This window comes from Euprymna scolopes, chromosome 26, assembly GCF_053919585.1.
Source record: "Euprymna scolopes isolate OS-2025 chromosome 26, ASM5391958v1, whole genome shotgun sequence".
Lineage (NCBI taxonomy): Eukaryota > Metazoa > Mollusca > Cephalopoda > Sepiida > Sepiolidae > Euprymna > Euprymna scolopes.
Window position 1 is genome coordinate 81,932,462 of NC_136507.1, and position 15,083 is coordinate 81,947,544.

The following is a 15,083-nucleotide window of genomic DNA, read 5'->3' on the forward strand; positions in this document are numbered from 1 at the left end:
GTACAAATATTATTATGTTTGTATAATAAACAAACTACATACAAGCTCTGTCCTGCACTGTGGTAAAATGATCCATATATATATATATATATATATATATATATATATATGGATCATTTTACCACACTGCTTTCAAAGACATTCACTTCGCATTTTACCATGCAATTTGGATGTTAACCTTATATCCTTTTCTTTAACTTCCCTTACTCTATGACTTTTAATTACTCAATCAATTTTTAATTATGATTTTCCATTTCTCACTGACTTTAGCAAATAAGGTGTAAACCATTATAACTATTTGCTAATATTTTCTCCTCTGAAGAGATGGTAGACATCGAAATTTTATTTTTTAGGGGTGTGGATTAGGGTCCATTGAAATATAGAAATAAAGAAGGGAGGTCTTCAGTTACTAGTACGTAGCTGACTGAAACAGGCTCGTGATTGTGTAGCAACATATACATATTATTATGTAAAAAACAAATGAAAGTATATATATATATATATGTTTAATAGTTACTTTTCTTTCATATAATTTTATTTGGTCTTACATGGGTTTCGTTGAATAACGTATGAACAACAAACAAGTGATCAGAGGCGGTTAGTATTTTCCGCATGTTCACCAGTTTTCATCCTCTTTATTTCAATAAAAATAAAACAACTTCGGAACTGTTTGATTTTGCCGAGTAAAATATTAACTGTCTCTGATGAGTTACTTGATGTTCGTACATCATTGAGCGAAGCAGGTGTAAGATGAAATAAAATAATATATATATATATATATATATATATATATATATATATATATATATATATATATAACTACTTCATTTACTCACACAAATTTAATATATGAAAGTATAGATTTATGCATAAACTTTAAGTATTTACTTCAAAAGTGCTCAATACGTAGGTAGAGCTAGTTAGTAATTTATAAAATATATATGGCGATTAAGCTACACTGAATATTCTGCGTTTCATCCACTATAGGATTCGTCAGGCTTATGCGCGAATTTTGTGGTTGCTTCTTGTGTTTATATATGTTGAGGATTTCTAGTTAGCCAATCAGCTTTCTAGTATCCACCGCGCCCCCTCCTATCATATATATATATATATATATATATATATATATATATATATATATATATATATATATATATATGCTCTGAAAATGTGTTAAAGCGTTTTCATTGAGCTTAATTAATCGTACTAATTGGAAAGAAACATTTTATATATTATGAGGATATATTTTATAATTGAAAGTATATATATATATATATATATACATATATATATATACATATATATATATATATATATATATATATATATATATATATTAGTCTTGGAAGTTTTTAACCTTTAAAGCTATACATAACAAAAATTATTTTTTATCATTCGTTAGAAAACTATTTTGTCAGTAAGTTATTTAATCACCTGCAATCACTGCATCAACTTGCTCTCTCGAATTCACTATAGTACCAATAATAATTTATTTTTTAAGGGATCATCAGTTGTTTACCATGAAATACTGTTTCGAGGATTTAAAAACAAACAGTATATTACATCATGGCTCCTCAGCAGTGTTGATCAAACACCACCTCCCTTAATCTTAGGATACTACTATATATATATATATGATGGACTCTCTCCCAACGTATGAGATTCTGCCACAACAACTAAGTTGCTCGGAAATCCACACAGATGATTTGTTTATAGTGGTGAAGATTTGATAGAACCAACTGCACTTTTTGCTATTACTGCTAACCTTTGTTGGTGCAGATGACTGCCACGGGACAGAGTATACAGTAGACCATAGGCTTTTACATCAGAGTATCCTTCTCCTAGATGCATCTCTTAACGAAGATTGGGGTGCATCTCCCCCAGTGAATTAATGCGCTCCAGATACCTACCTGGAAATTTCAAAGACTCGGTGCAGTATATAAAGCGCCTGGCCTTTCCAAATGGTCACCTATCTGGTACTGACCAGGCTCAACGTTGCTTAACTACGGTAATCTGGTGAAAACCAATATGTCAACATTATTGTGCCATATATATATATATATATATATATATATATATAAGATTATGAGGGCAGTTGATGGATATGAAATTATAAATATGTCGTCTTTTTGGAAATGGACTTCATCACTGAATGAAAAGAATACATGAGAAGAACAAGAAAGCTCTTTAAAACTAAACGATACAGTAGAAAAACTAATAAAAGGAATAAATACCTGTACAGTACCCCCCTACTGGGATACTCTGGACCGTTCACAAACTGGTCAAAAGCATTACTCTGGAACCTGGATCAAAGAACCAGGAAACTAATGACCATGCACAACACCCGATCGATGATACTGATTGACTCTATGTAAAAAGAAAAGAAGGGGGAAGAGGACTGGTAAGTATTCAAAACAAAATAATTACATAATATAAATTCAAGATAGACTACCGACAAAAGCACCGCCAATGCAAATGATGCCGTGAGCAACGAAATTTGAAACAGAAAGGTGAGGAAAGCAAACTGGGAAAGGAAGCTTCTACGATTCATTAGACGGGCCAAAGACATACCGTACGTAAACAGTTGGACATGGCTACAGAAAGGGCACTTGAACAGAGATACGGAATCGTTATTGACAGTCGCACAAAATAATGCTATCAAAGCAAACTAATCAAAGTCAAGACCTAGTAAATGTAGATTATGTAGACAAAGAGACAGAACGATAAACATTATAAGCGAAAGCAGCATGCTAGCCTAAAAGGAATATAAAAATAGACATAAGTGTCCGCTGGTAACAATGCAAGCAACTCTAATGTACATGCACATAAATGGTACTGGTATATACCAGAGATAAATTCAGGAAATTGTAGACTTATGGGACTTGGAAATAAAACTTTGGGACTTGGAAATAAGACTGTGGGGCTTGGAAATAAAACTGTGGGATGTGGAAATAAAACTGTGGACTTGGAAATAACACTGTGGGACTTGGAAATAACACTGTGGGACTTGGAAATAACACCGTGGGACTTGGAAATAACACCGTGGGACTTGGAAATAACACCGTGGGACTTGGAAATAACACTGTGGACTTGGAAATAACACCGTGGGACTTGGAAATAACACTGTGGACTTGGAAATAACACTGTGGACTTGGAAATAACACCGTGGGACTTGGAAATAAAACTGTGGACTTGGAAATAACACTGTGGGACTTGGAAATAACACTGTGGGACTTGGAAATAACACTGTGGGACTTGGAAATAACACCGTGGGACTTGGAAATAACACCGTGGGACTTGGAAATAACACCGTGGGACTTGGAAATAACACCGTGGGACTTGGAAATAACACCGTGGGACTTGGAAATAACACTGTGGACTTGGAAATAACACCGTGGGACTTGGAAATAACACCGTGGGACTTGGAAATAAAACTGTGGACTTGGAAATAACACTGTGGGACTTGGAAATAACACTGTGGGACTTGGAAATAACACCGTGGGACTTGGAAATAACACTGTGGACTTGGAAATAACACTGTGGACTTGGAAATAACACTGTGGGACTCGGAAATAACACCGTGGGACTTCGGAAATAACACCGTGGGACTTGGAAATAAAACTGTGGGACTTGGAAATAAAACTGTGGACTTGGAAATAACACCGTGGGACTTGGAAATAAAACTGTGGACTTGGAAATAAAACTGTGGACTTGGAAATAAAACAGTGGACTTGGAAATAAAATAGTGGACTTGGAAAGAACACCGTGGGACTTGGAAATAAAACTGTGGGACTTGGAAATAAAACTGTGGGACTTGGAAATAAAACTGTGGGGCTTGGAAATAAAACTGTGGGACTTGGAAATAAAACTGTGGGACTTGGAAATAAAACTGTGGGACTTGGAAATAAAACCGTGGGACTTGGAAATAAAACCGTGGATCTTGGAAATAAAACTGTGGGACTTGGAAATAAAACTAACAAACTCATCCAAGTAAGGAGACCGGATTTGATCACCATTAATAAGATAAAACTTGATAACTCATAGATCAGCAGTTAACAGGGCTGCGACATTAGTGTCCCGGCCAAAAAATAAACTAAGCAAATATATTGATATTGCTAGAGAGCTGAAAGAAGTATTGAACATGAAAAACTAATGCAATCTCAATAATTTTCTGAGCACTAGGAATAAAACTGAAAATAAAACCGAAAAAAAAAGAGACTAGTACAAATTTAACTCAAACGGATGATCACCTCCACATGAATCCATATGACCTGCGGAACTCATACAAAACGACCAAAATATTTATTTTAATACTCGAGTGCAGAAACCAACATCCGTTACCAGATAACAAAAGACAATAACAGCAAAGTTGAAATAGAATAACACTACATAAATGAAACTTTAAATAAAGGTAAAAATCCCGATACGTATACTGTTCTTCCTCACAAAAAAAAAAAAAATTAAATAAAAAAGTGGTGGCACCAGTATCGGTTGGTGCCATTCAAAATGTCCCCGAAGGGTCGAGGAGGATGTACAGACTGAGGAAGAACACCAGGCAAACCTCCACTAGAAGGACAAGGAAAGTACTGAAATCCTGATGAGTTTTACTGTGACTCAAGTTACATAGAAAACAAACGATTGTTATTAATTATATACTCAGCGATAAACAAGTGTTTCCATGGCTAGCAACAAAATCGCACCCCTTTACTGTACAAGTCCCCTGATTCCTGAATACTTCCTACTTTAATAGTTTCTTTCTTCGGACTACTTGCCTTTTGAATTACCTCTCGGCTGTATATGTTCCCGACTGCACTAATGGGGTAGGGCGACGGTCGCTCAGTGGTTAACGACACAGACTGCCAACCTGGATGTTCCAAGTTCGAATCTCGTTCCTTCCACAGAACACTTTCACGAAGGGAAACGTTGGCAACCTTCACGTGGTCTCTTTCGTAAGTATCCGGTATCCTTCTAGAAATAATTCTTAACAGAAAGGTATCGGGGAAACGAACGCCAACAAAGAATCATCATGAACGATGCTCAATAAAATAATAAAGTACCAATATGCAGAAAATTGAATTTAACCCAATAAATATTTTGCTGCATAACTCCCCACATAGAATGGGCACCATAAATCTCACTTCTAATTACGTCAGGCCCCTACGTCGCAGTTGTGATACGTCTTCGGACGAATAAAAAAAAAAAAAATTTTAATTTTTTTTTACTGTTGTTACCAGAACGGGGGGGGGGTGCTTTGCAACGGTAATGAAAAAATACAGAGGCTTCTTGAAATTTGGGGAAACTTTATTGTAACTCAGATTCACTGGATCACCACCTGTCGTTGCCAATCAGCGGGTCTTGTTAAACGACTCGAGTGATAACTCCTAGAAATAGTCAATAACGTTCTAGCTGTAGCGAAACTTAAGATTAGGAGCCTGATAAATGAGAAAGAGTGGAAGAGTGAATTGGAAACGTTCAGCGCATCAGAAAAAGAGAGAAAAAAAAAAGATATATTTAAAAAAATAAAAAGTGAAGTGGGGGGACAAAAAGATGGAGTAGAAGTTACGAGAGCGGATAGAAAGAAAAGTGGAGACGTTGGTGGAGTTGCGTACGCCGAGAGGAAACTACGACCGCCTCCCTCAGTTCTTCATCCCCCCCCACCACCACCAATCGTTGCATCTTGGCACCTAACGATGCCACTTATTCAAGATTCCGACGTAACAAGCTGGTACGTTCAGCCTTCCTCGCTTTTGTGGCCCAGCTGGGCGCCCCGCCAAAGTCAGGCTGAAAAAGCGTCCAATGACGACATTTACCTTCTCTTTACGCAAACGAACAGCAACAGAACCAAAAAAAAAAAAAAAAAAAAAAGAAAAAGAAAGCTTCAATGAGAAACGCTTCGATGATGGGTACACCTTAAACTAAAAAAAAAAAAAAAAAAATATACGCTGATAATATGGAAGAGGATGCTGAGTTTGGCTTTCATATAAAACACATACGGTCTATTTTCCGGTGAAGCCTCGTTCGTCACAAACTATCTTACTTAAAGAACCTCAAATACATTATGGTCCTGGATGTGACCTTAAACTATATCTCCAGTGGTGAGGCCCCAGCTTGCGGGCTTTGCGGAGTGTGAAGCCACCCTTTAATTGCCATTGCTCCCAGGTCCACTCTGACCCGGAGTGGTAGTACCTGTTAGGGTCCCAACTATGGGTTTAATAGAAACTGGCTTGAAAACAACAAACATATTCTATTAAAAAACTTTTCTTCAAAATCTTTGGATTCAGCATTAAATAACCTGAAAAGGGTTGATATGCCGTAAAACAAAAGCAAACAAAACAACCAATCAAATGCATTATAATGAAACGAAGATTCTTATCCACAACATTCCTCTATATTAAAACAAAAAGAAAGAAAGAAACATCGGTATGATACCTTTTCCCGGGACGAAACGAAAACATCATATTGCAGAAATCAAGTAAATTAATCAGGGAGTTTTATTTTTATAAAGAAAATCATTCTTAAACAATTAATGGGAAATCGTAGACACTACAACAAAAATCTCACAAGTTTGAATTATTTTTAAGTTAGCTCTTTTGTTTCTTTAGACTATTTTTCAAGATGTCGATGCGATGCCGTCCCACAACTCTTACTCATAAAATTTGATTTTCTTAGTTAAAATAAAACTACTTGATCAATTTGGGTGATTTTTGGAATATGATATTTTCGTTTTGTCACAGGTACGTAGATCATACAGATGTTTTGTTTTATCTTATTTTTTTTTAATGGGGGAATTCTGGACAAGAACCGCTGTTTCATCACAATGACAAGACGTAACGTTGTTATTACTTTTAAAATAAACCAAATGTATTTAGAGACTCGCAAAGAAAATAAAAGTTTGACACAAACTCTTCAGCTGAAAGAAGAAGTTATTTATGTCGTTCGTTTCACACACAAGTCGCCGACACGTATTTACAACACAACAAGTATGTTTCTATTTCTTCCGCTTTCTCTTCAGATAGCGATCCTTTGTTTTTAGCTATAATTAGCTGCGCTGTTGTCGTAATTCTCTGTAGAACTCACAGATCGGCCGGCTCGCCTTCGAAGGGGTAAGACTTGCGTGCTTATCTAGCCGAACTTCTAACTCGTCATGCGTCTCTTTTCTTCTTTTCCCCTTTTTCTTCTGAACTTAATACCTACATATGCATTTCATTCAGTGACGTCACGCTGATGCCACATTAACTCGGCACGTGACTCGTACGTGTCCTGGCTTGGTCATTTAATGGCGGGTCAAGCAACTATGTAACAAAGAAATGAAACGCTGGTTTGATTTACTATAATTGTGTAATACAATTTACCCAAATTTCCACTACTAACGATTCGTAAGATACTGTCTTATTTACTACCGTAGAAGCATTAACCCTTATCCTTGAATGGCTTCCGAGCTTTGATAAGTGGTGACTCATAGTAAAAACGACTGCTACACGCATGGGTATTCTTATAAATTTAGGTTTATATAGTTCTATTATATGACTCGCTCTTTAACTATTATAATTAATCGATCATCACAAATTTACGAACATAGCTGCAAAGCGTAAAGGTGGGTTGTATTTAGTTTAATTTAGTTTTATGCAAAGAATGCAAAGAGGGACGCCGTATCCCTCCGTTAAAATGTAGAAAACTGTGATTTTTATGAAATTTCATCAATAGGTATTAGGAATCAATTAATAAAGGTATCTCGAATTTCCGAAATCAAGAAAAGTATTGGAATTGTCGTTGGGACGATTAATTGGAATCAGAATCAACAATGGAGAAAATCGGAACTTTTGGGGGTCTCGGAATCGGGGAAATTCGTGCATATTTTCCGATGCCAACAACGCTCCTTTAATTATCTTTTCTATTTGATTTTGTTTTAAAAAAATATTTCACTGCGGGCAGTAATAATAAAATAATCAATATTTATTGATTTAAACTACCAATATAACTAAAATCTATACATCACCCCCACCACCATCACCATCACCACAATCTGCACATTTAACATGTGTTTTTACAGCAATCAGGAAAAATAAAAACTTTCATAGTTAAATACTTAGAGATTTATAAAGAATCGGAATCAGTAATTTTATCGGAATCGGAAAAAATATTGCAATCATCCCATCCCTAATATATATATATATATATATATATATATATATATATATATATATATAATCGCCATATATATATATATATATTATAACTTACTAACTAGCTCTACCTACGTATTGAGCACTTTTGAAGTAAATAAAGTTTACGCATAAATTTATACTTTCCTATATTAATTTTATGTGAGTCAATGAAATAGTTATATATATATATATATATATATATATATATATATATATATATATATAGATAGATAGATAGATAGATAGATAGATAGATAGATAGATATGTTTTATTTATACACACGTGGCTACAAATATGAAAACGCGTTTCAATTATAACTATGAAAAACTCGAAATTCTCGCCCGCCTCCTTCTAATAAAATGTCTTTTTTACGCAGGTGTGAAGAACGGACAGAACATTTTTTTTTTATTTTGGCCTGCGGGTGTCGAGTTCATGATAGCTACACCTGAAACATATTCCTAAATATGTAGCAATGTTATGTTTGCATTAGCAAAACTTTTTCATTACAAATAAATATATAATAAATAGTTATATGCAGTTTTGGGCATTATTACATAAACACAGTAAAATTTCTGTATTCCTTACCTAGATTACTAATATATATATATATATATATATATATATATATATATATATATATATATATATATATATATATATATTGATCCGATTAGGTAGAGGTGCTAATAGAAATTAAGTGGAACAAGAATTAATCAGATTAACGGATTATAAAGCCAGAGGAAAATAATCATAATCACAATTAGATGCAGGACTAGATCACGTGTTTGGAGGAAGTCTTTTCAAGCTCATCTGACAACGCTCGCCTACAGGCTTAACAGAGTGATCTCCCTTTACAAAATAGAATTAAATAAAATTGCATACAGAAACAATAACGGCAAATTAAGAAACAGTTTTTAACAAAATGTCGCGTGGGGAAAAAGTATTGTAAATAGGAACAACAATAAACACATTTTTTTTTTATTACTAATTGGTCGCCAATTACCAAAGCCAAGAGCCACTCGAGGATAAGGGTTGACAAGGCGGAATGAATATCAAACAAAAGATGTTAAATACTGTGGGAGTGATAATATTGGTCAACGGCATTATCTGTGTTGATTGTGTATAATGTGGTACTTGACTAGAATTTGTTTATATTTGATTTGAAGAGGGATCAGTTGTAATCAGCAGGGAAGCAGCCCGGCAGTAATGCGTTGCAGGCAAGAAACATGGAAAGAGAAAGGAAAATCTTTTTCATTGTAGTACAAGACAATCGCTTGCTATGAGGATCAAGTGTAGTATCGGTTCTGTTCTCAGTTAAAAGAAAAGCAATCCTTCTTGACAGATATTTTTTCTGTTCCATCCAGATTACCCTTTTCTGGGTGAGCTGAATATTCCTTACATAAAAACGACATTGATTCAAAATTGGACCTCGTGGGCAGGCAGGTAAATAAGGACACAACTATTGGTCACCATTCTACCGATTTTGGTATGAATAAAATGTTTATCCTCCATAAAATCTACATTTTTTTTTTCAAAAGAGTCACCACTTATCAAGGCCCAGAGGCCACTCGAGGATAAGGGTTAATAAGTGTACGGTAGTCAATGGGAAAATGTCATAGTAATCATAAGTAGTGGAAATTTGGTAAATTGGATTTCTTAAGGGGATGACTCATCAAGAATTTGTTTATGTTGGACTTGAAGACAACCATATTGTAGTCAGTTGGAAAGGAGGAAAATAGAACATAGTTCCACAGGTGTGCAGTTCTAAAAAATAATAATTACAAATAATTAGGCACAAGGTCAATAAATTTCGAGGGAAGGATCATGCTATTTTATAATTTGCTCTTGAACTAGACACGTTCACCATAATACCGCATTTTGGTCAAGATCAAAGTGTAGTATCTGTTCTTCAGATGCTGCACTTCCATTTCTTGTTCTCTTTCGGTGGAGGAGAAATCCTTCACAACTGAGACAATTTTTATTTTTGTACCTTTTCTCCAGGTTAAAAAACGACCCTGGTGTCTAACTCTGTCCCGTGGGGAGGCATAGTAAATAGGTACTCTATGGGGCTTGATTACTTAAGAGATTATCAGTGTTTGATAAATTTTATTTATAAGAAAAATATGTCCAAATGTTTGAATGATGGAAAGTGAGATGTCTAGCACCACCCTCAAATAATAACCCAAAAAATGCGAATATGGTTAGGTTAGTAAGGTTCTACTAACTCTTATTAATTATAGACTTCCGACTGCTTTCCGGTTTGTCAGTGACGAAAACAAGCAGATAGATTTTGCTTTTATTTCCGAAAAAGAAATCCAGTAAAGAAAAGGAGAGACAATCCAAATTTTAATGCCTTTTTTTTTTGCAAAGAATTTATTCGAATATGAATGCAAATGCACTCAATTTAAAATACATTTTTTTAAATTTTTCTTTAGATCAATGAAAAATGGTTGATTTTTTTTACACTGGTTACAGTTTTCATGCGGAAATATTTTAAAATTTAGTATGTTACATTTTATTTGTAAATTAAGAAAAAAAAATGTTTATTTTGATACATTGTTGCTCATATAGTCATTAAAATTTTTTTTAATCTAATTCAATAAATGTTTCGGTAAGTAATATGTTATTATTTTATTTATTTATTTTTTTACGCAGGAATCACCACTTATCAAGGCCCGGGAGCCACTCGAGGATAAGGTTTAATGAGTACACATTAGTCAATGTGATTATAGCGTAGTAAAAACATAAGTAGTGGGAATTTTGTAAATTGGATTACTTAGGGGGACGATTCATCAAGAACTTGTTTACGTTGCCTCCCCACAAGGATAGAGTTAGACAAAAGGTCGGTTTTTAATGTGGGAAAAATCCAGCTCCCCAAAAAGGGGCACTCAAGAATAAAAATTGTCTCACTATACCAATTGAGGACAGAAAAGAGGAAGTGCCGCATGAGAACAAATACTACACTGTGATCTTTCCATCTGTAGGACACAATACTATAGGACAGCTTCCTTGCTGATTCGAAAATTGTCATTTTCAAGTCTAATGCCAACAAATACTTGTCCAGCCGTCCTCCAAAGTAACCAAATATTACTCTTTCCCATATCATTAACAATCCCCTTATAGAATTGTCCATCATCCAACTGACAATCTCACCAACATTTATCTTCCGATGGCTTTTGCCCTTGATAAGTGGAGGATCATTTAACACTAAAACGACGATACAATTATCGGCACTTTAAAAATAGGTTTCATTTAAAGGTGGGAGATGGAAAATGCAAACTAGGTTTGAATCCAGCTGCATTTGTTAAACTCAATAACACCTCCATATTGATGCAAAATCGAATTGGGCCGAAAGTGACATTTAGGTAGTCATATTGAACCTATCTGAGATGTTCTGTTTTGCAGATGCAATACTTAATGACTTGGACTAACGAATATAAAAACTCAAGCTTAGTTGAAATCGTGTTGAATCAATTTGTCAATGAAAACGTTTGTATTAGTGATGGGACGATTCTAATATTTTCCCAGATTCCGATACGATTAGCGATTCCTAATCGGATTCGTTACAAATCTCTAAATATTTAACTATAAATTTCTTATGTTGTCCTGATTATGGGCATATATTCTCTCAAACGTAAAAACACAATAATAGGATGAGGTGATCTATAGATTATAGTTTTATTGATAGTTTTAAAATGAATATCGATTATTTTTTTTTTTTTATCACTACCAGCAATGAAAGATTTTGTTTTAAACAAAATCAAATTTGAAAAAACGAATATTTACAAGAATCGTTTTCAGCATTGGAAAATACGCACAAATTCTACTCCTAAAAGTTCCGATGTTTTTTCAATTCCTGATTCCGAATAATCGTCCCAACACTAGTTTATACAATCAATGCAACCATCAACTGACATGTGACTTAAATTAAAATACAAAGTTTCAATTCTACAATAAGCTATTATCTATGCTCACCCCACCTCTGCCCGCCTCCTGCAGAATATTCACAGTAAACACCTGTCTAGCTACAACTGTCAACAATTTCTTTTATTCTCTATCTGTGCCTAAAACTACCATATGTGGAACACAATACCACGGAAATGCTTCCCAGATGACTATAACGTGGTCGTTTTCAAGTCTAATGTAAACAATAATGTAATGAATGAACACGTGACTTACTTTCAGCTCTACAATATGCTATTATTTATGTTCATCTCCCCCCGCCTCCTGCAGAATATTCACAGTTAAACACTCGTCTATCTACCGCAACTGTCAACAAGTTCCCTTATTCTCTATCAGTGCCAAAAACTAAACGAAAATTCCATAAGCAAAGTTTCTTTTCTAGAACTACCCGTATGTGGAACACAATACCGCAGAGCTACTCCTCAGATGACTATAATGTGGTCGTTTTCAAGGTTTATGTAAACAAGTTCTTGTTGAACCGTCCTCATAAATAATCAAGCCGTAACCAAGTTCTACCATTACCGATCATCACAGTGTTGCCTTACCAGCCACCCGACACTCATCATTCCATATACTCGAGTGGCTTCTGGGTCTTGAGTGCCCAGTGAAATGTATCCTCCAAGTGAAGTATGTATTTTGAACATTTACAAAGAAATGAAGGCATCTAAAGGATTTTGTTGAATATGGAAAAACCTGAAATGCCGGAGAATGGAGAAAAAACGAGAGATCCACGAGGTCGTGACATCAATAAGATTCCGAGAGATGTAATACGGTCATTAGCATAATCGGCCTGTATAGTCTAGAATGTTTAATAATACTAACATCTCCGTTGCCCCATGCATTTTATTGTGACATTCCAAGCCCAAGGTAAACAAGTTCTTTTTGATCCGCCATCTTGAATACTAAAATCTTACCAATTTCCACCATAAAAAAACATCCATCCAGCACGGTCGTAACCGAAAGTGAATTCACTACACGAGTTTGTAATGTAATTCAAATCTTGTCGGTAGCTGAATACTTGATGCTTCGCCAGGGCTATCAAGGGTATTTTTTATTATAACACTATCAGTAAATCACAGATTGAGAGAGTCCTATCTACCCTTGAAAGAAGGATAGATTGCGCCAGTTTCTCAAACTGGTATTTTTACCTCGCAGTATATATAGTGCCTCACCTTCCCGAATGGACACCCATCTGGTACTGGTCAGACTCAACGTTACTTAACTTCGGTGATCTGGCGAGAACTGGTGTATCAACGTCATTGCGCCGTACATAATTAGTCATCATGGTGTTGTCTAACTGACCACATGACGCTCATAAACCATTATCCTCGAGTGACCTTTGTGCCTTGATAAAAAGGAATTAATATCTAAAATTATACATCTCAATAATTATGTAATCTAAAACGCCCCAATTGTTAATCATTTAAAAAAAAAAAATAATTATGCTGCTAGCAGATCAGGCTGCTGAAGATGTTGGCTTCCAAACATTAATTTTATTGTTTTGTTTTTTTTCTCTGCAAAATTCATCATGTTCTACAGTGTCAAAAACAAAATCAACAATTGTTCTCTACTAAAGAACCAAACCAAACACTATGAAGATATTTTAAACAACTTGAAGCATAAAAACATTTTTTTCCCCCAAATTACCGGATTCGGCATTAAATAAAGTAAAAAGGATTGATATGACGTAAAACAACAAAGCTAAACATCAATACATATTTGAAGATATAAAGAACTTGAAGCATAAAAACAGTTTTTTCCCCTAAAATTACTGGATTCAAATAACCTGAAAGGGGGTGATATCCTGTAAAACAAAGCCAAACCCTATGGATCAATTATTTTTAAGATATAAAAAACTAGAAGCCTAATTTTTTGTCCCAAAATTATTTCATTCAACAATTAATAACCTGAAAAGGGTTGATATGCCGCTTAACAAAAACAACTAAACCAAACGTTTCTGCTTTTTTGAGATGAGGATTGTTTATTCGTGTTATTTGGATTCATTGGACTACTATTCTCATCTTGGATGCATGGCGCGGTTCTCTATATTCAATAGTGAGGCCTCAGCTGGCAAACTTTGGAAAATGTGGAGTCACCCTTTAATTGGCATTGCTCTTAGGTCCACTCTGACTCGGAGTGGTAGTACCTGTTAGGGTCCCAACTATGGGTTAAATAGAAACTGACTTGAAAAAAAAAAAAAAAAAAAAAAAAAACATATTCTATTAAAAACTTTTTCTTCAAAATCACTGGATTCGGCATTAAATGACCTGAAAAGGGTTGATATGCCGTAAAACAAAAACAATCAACCAACTTGACCCATGGCGCAGTGGTTAGAATACTTGGAAAAATCAATTGTAAAAAGTGATAGTCTCCTGAAGGTTGAAGGTTTAATCCTTAGTATGGGCGACCAAAAAATACAATTGTGAATTACTTAGGACCTCTATCCAGTCATGGCTGACGGAACAAGAGCACGCTACCCCCGTGAAGTAAATAAAGGGTTCTGCTCGAAATTCCGTCCAAATTCCCGAGTTTGACAGAAACATTCCCGAGTTTGACAATATTCACCTGAAGAAGGTCGGATTTCACATTGACCGAAACGTTGTGAAAGTCACACTCAAGATTTGAACATTAATCTGATGAATCCAAATAAGATGAATAAACCAAACATATCATTTAATTATTGGATTTAGTTTGAGATGAGTAATTTATATATTTTTATTTATTTATTTGCGGACTATTTTGTTCGACACGGCACGACAATAGAAGATCAGATAACAAAAAACTTGGATAAATAAGACCCCCCCCAAAAAAAAAAAACCAACTTCGTGGCCCATGGTGCAGTGGATAGAGACGTTGAATTTTTACAGTTCCAGGTGAGCATTGTCTGAAGATAGCACTTCCAATCCTACCTAAAGCTGGCCAGAGGATTACTTGGCCAAAACGTAGAGAGACGA

The 15,083-nt window shown here is 35.0% G+C and overlaps 1 protein-coding gene across 11 annotated transcripts in view; it reads right to left on the minus strand.

Moving 5' to 3' along the window:
• The window catches only part of LOC145248222 (uncharacterized), a 461,949-nt gene that overhangs the window by 44,770 nt on the left and 402,096 nt on the right, over positions 1-15,083 (minus strand). For 4 of the 11 annotated variants that reach the window (XM_080110092.1, XM_080110090.1, XM_080110097.1 and 1 more), the window contains one exon: positions 2,235-2,367. The exons of the other annotated variants lie outside the window; for them this stretch is intronic. The gene's annotated coding sequence lies outside the window, so the exon portion shown is untranslated. The remainder of the gene's footprint in view (positions 1-2,234; positions 2,368-15,083) is intronic. 11 annotated transcript variants of the gene reach the window in all.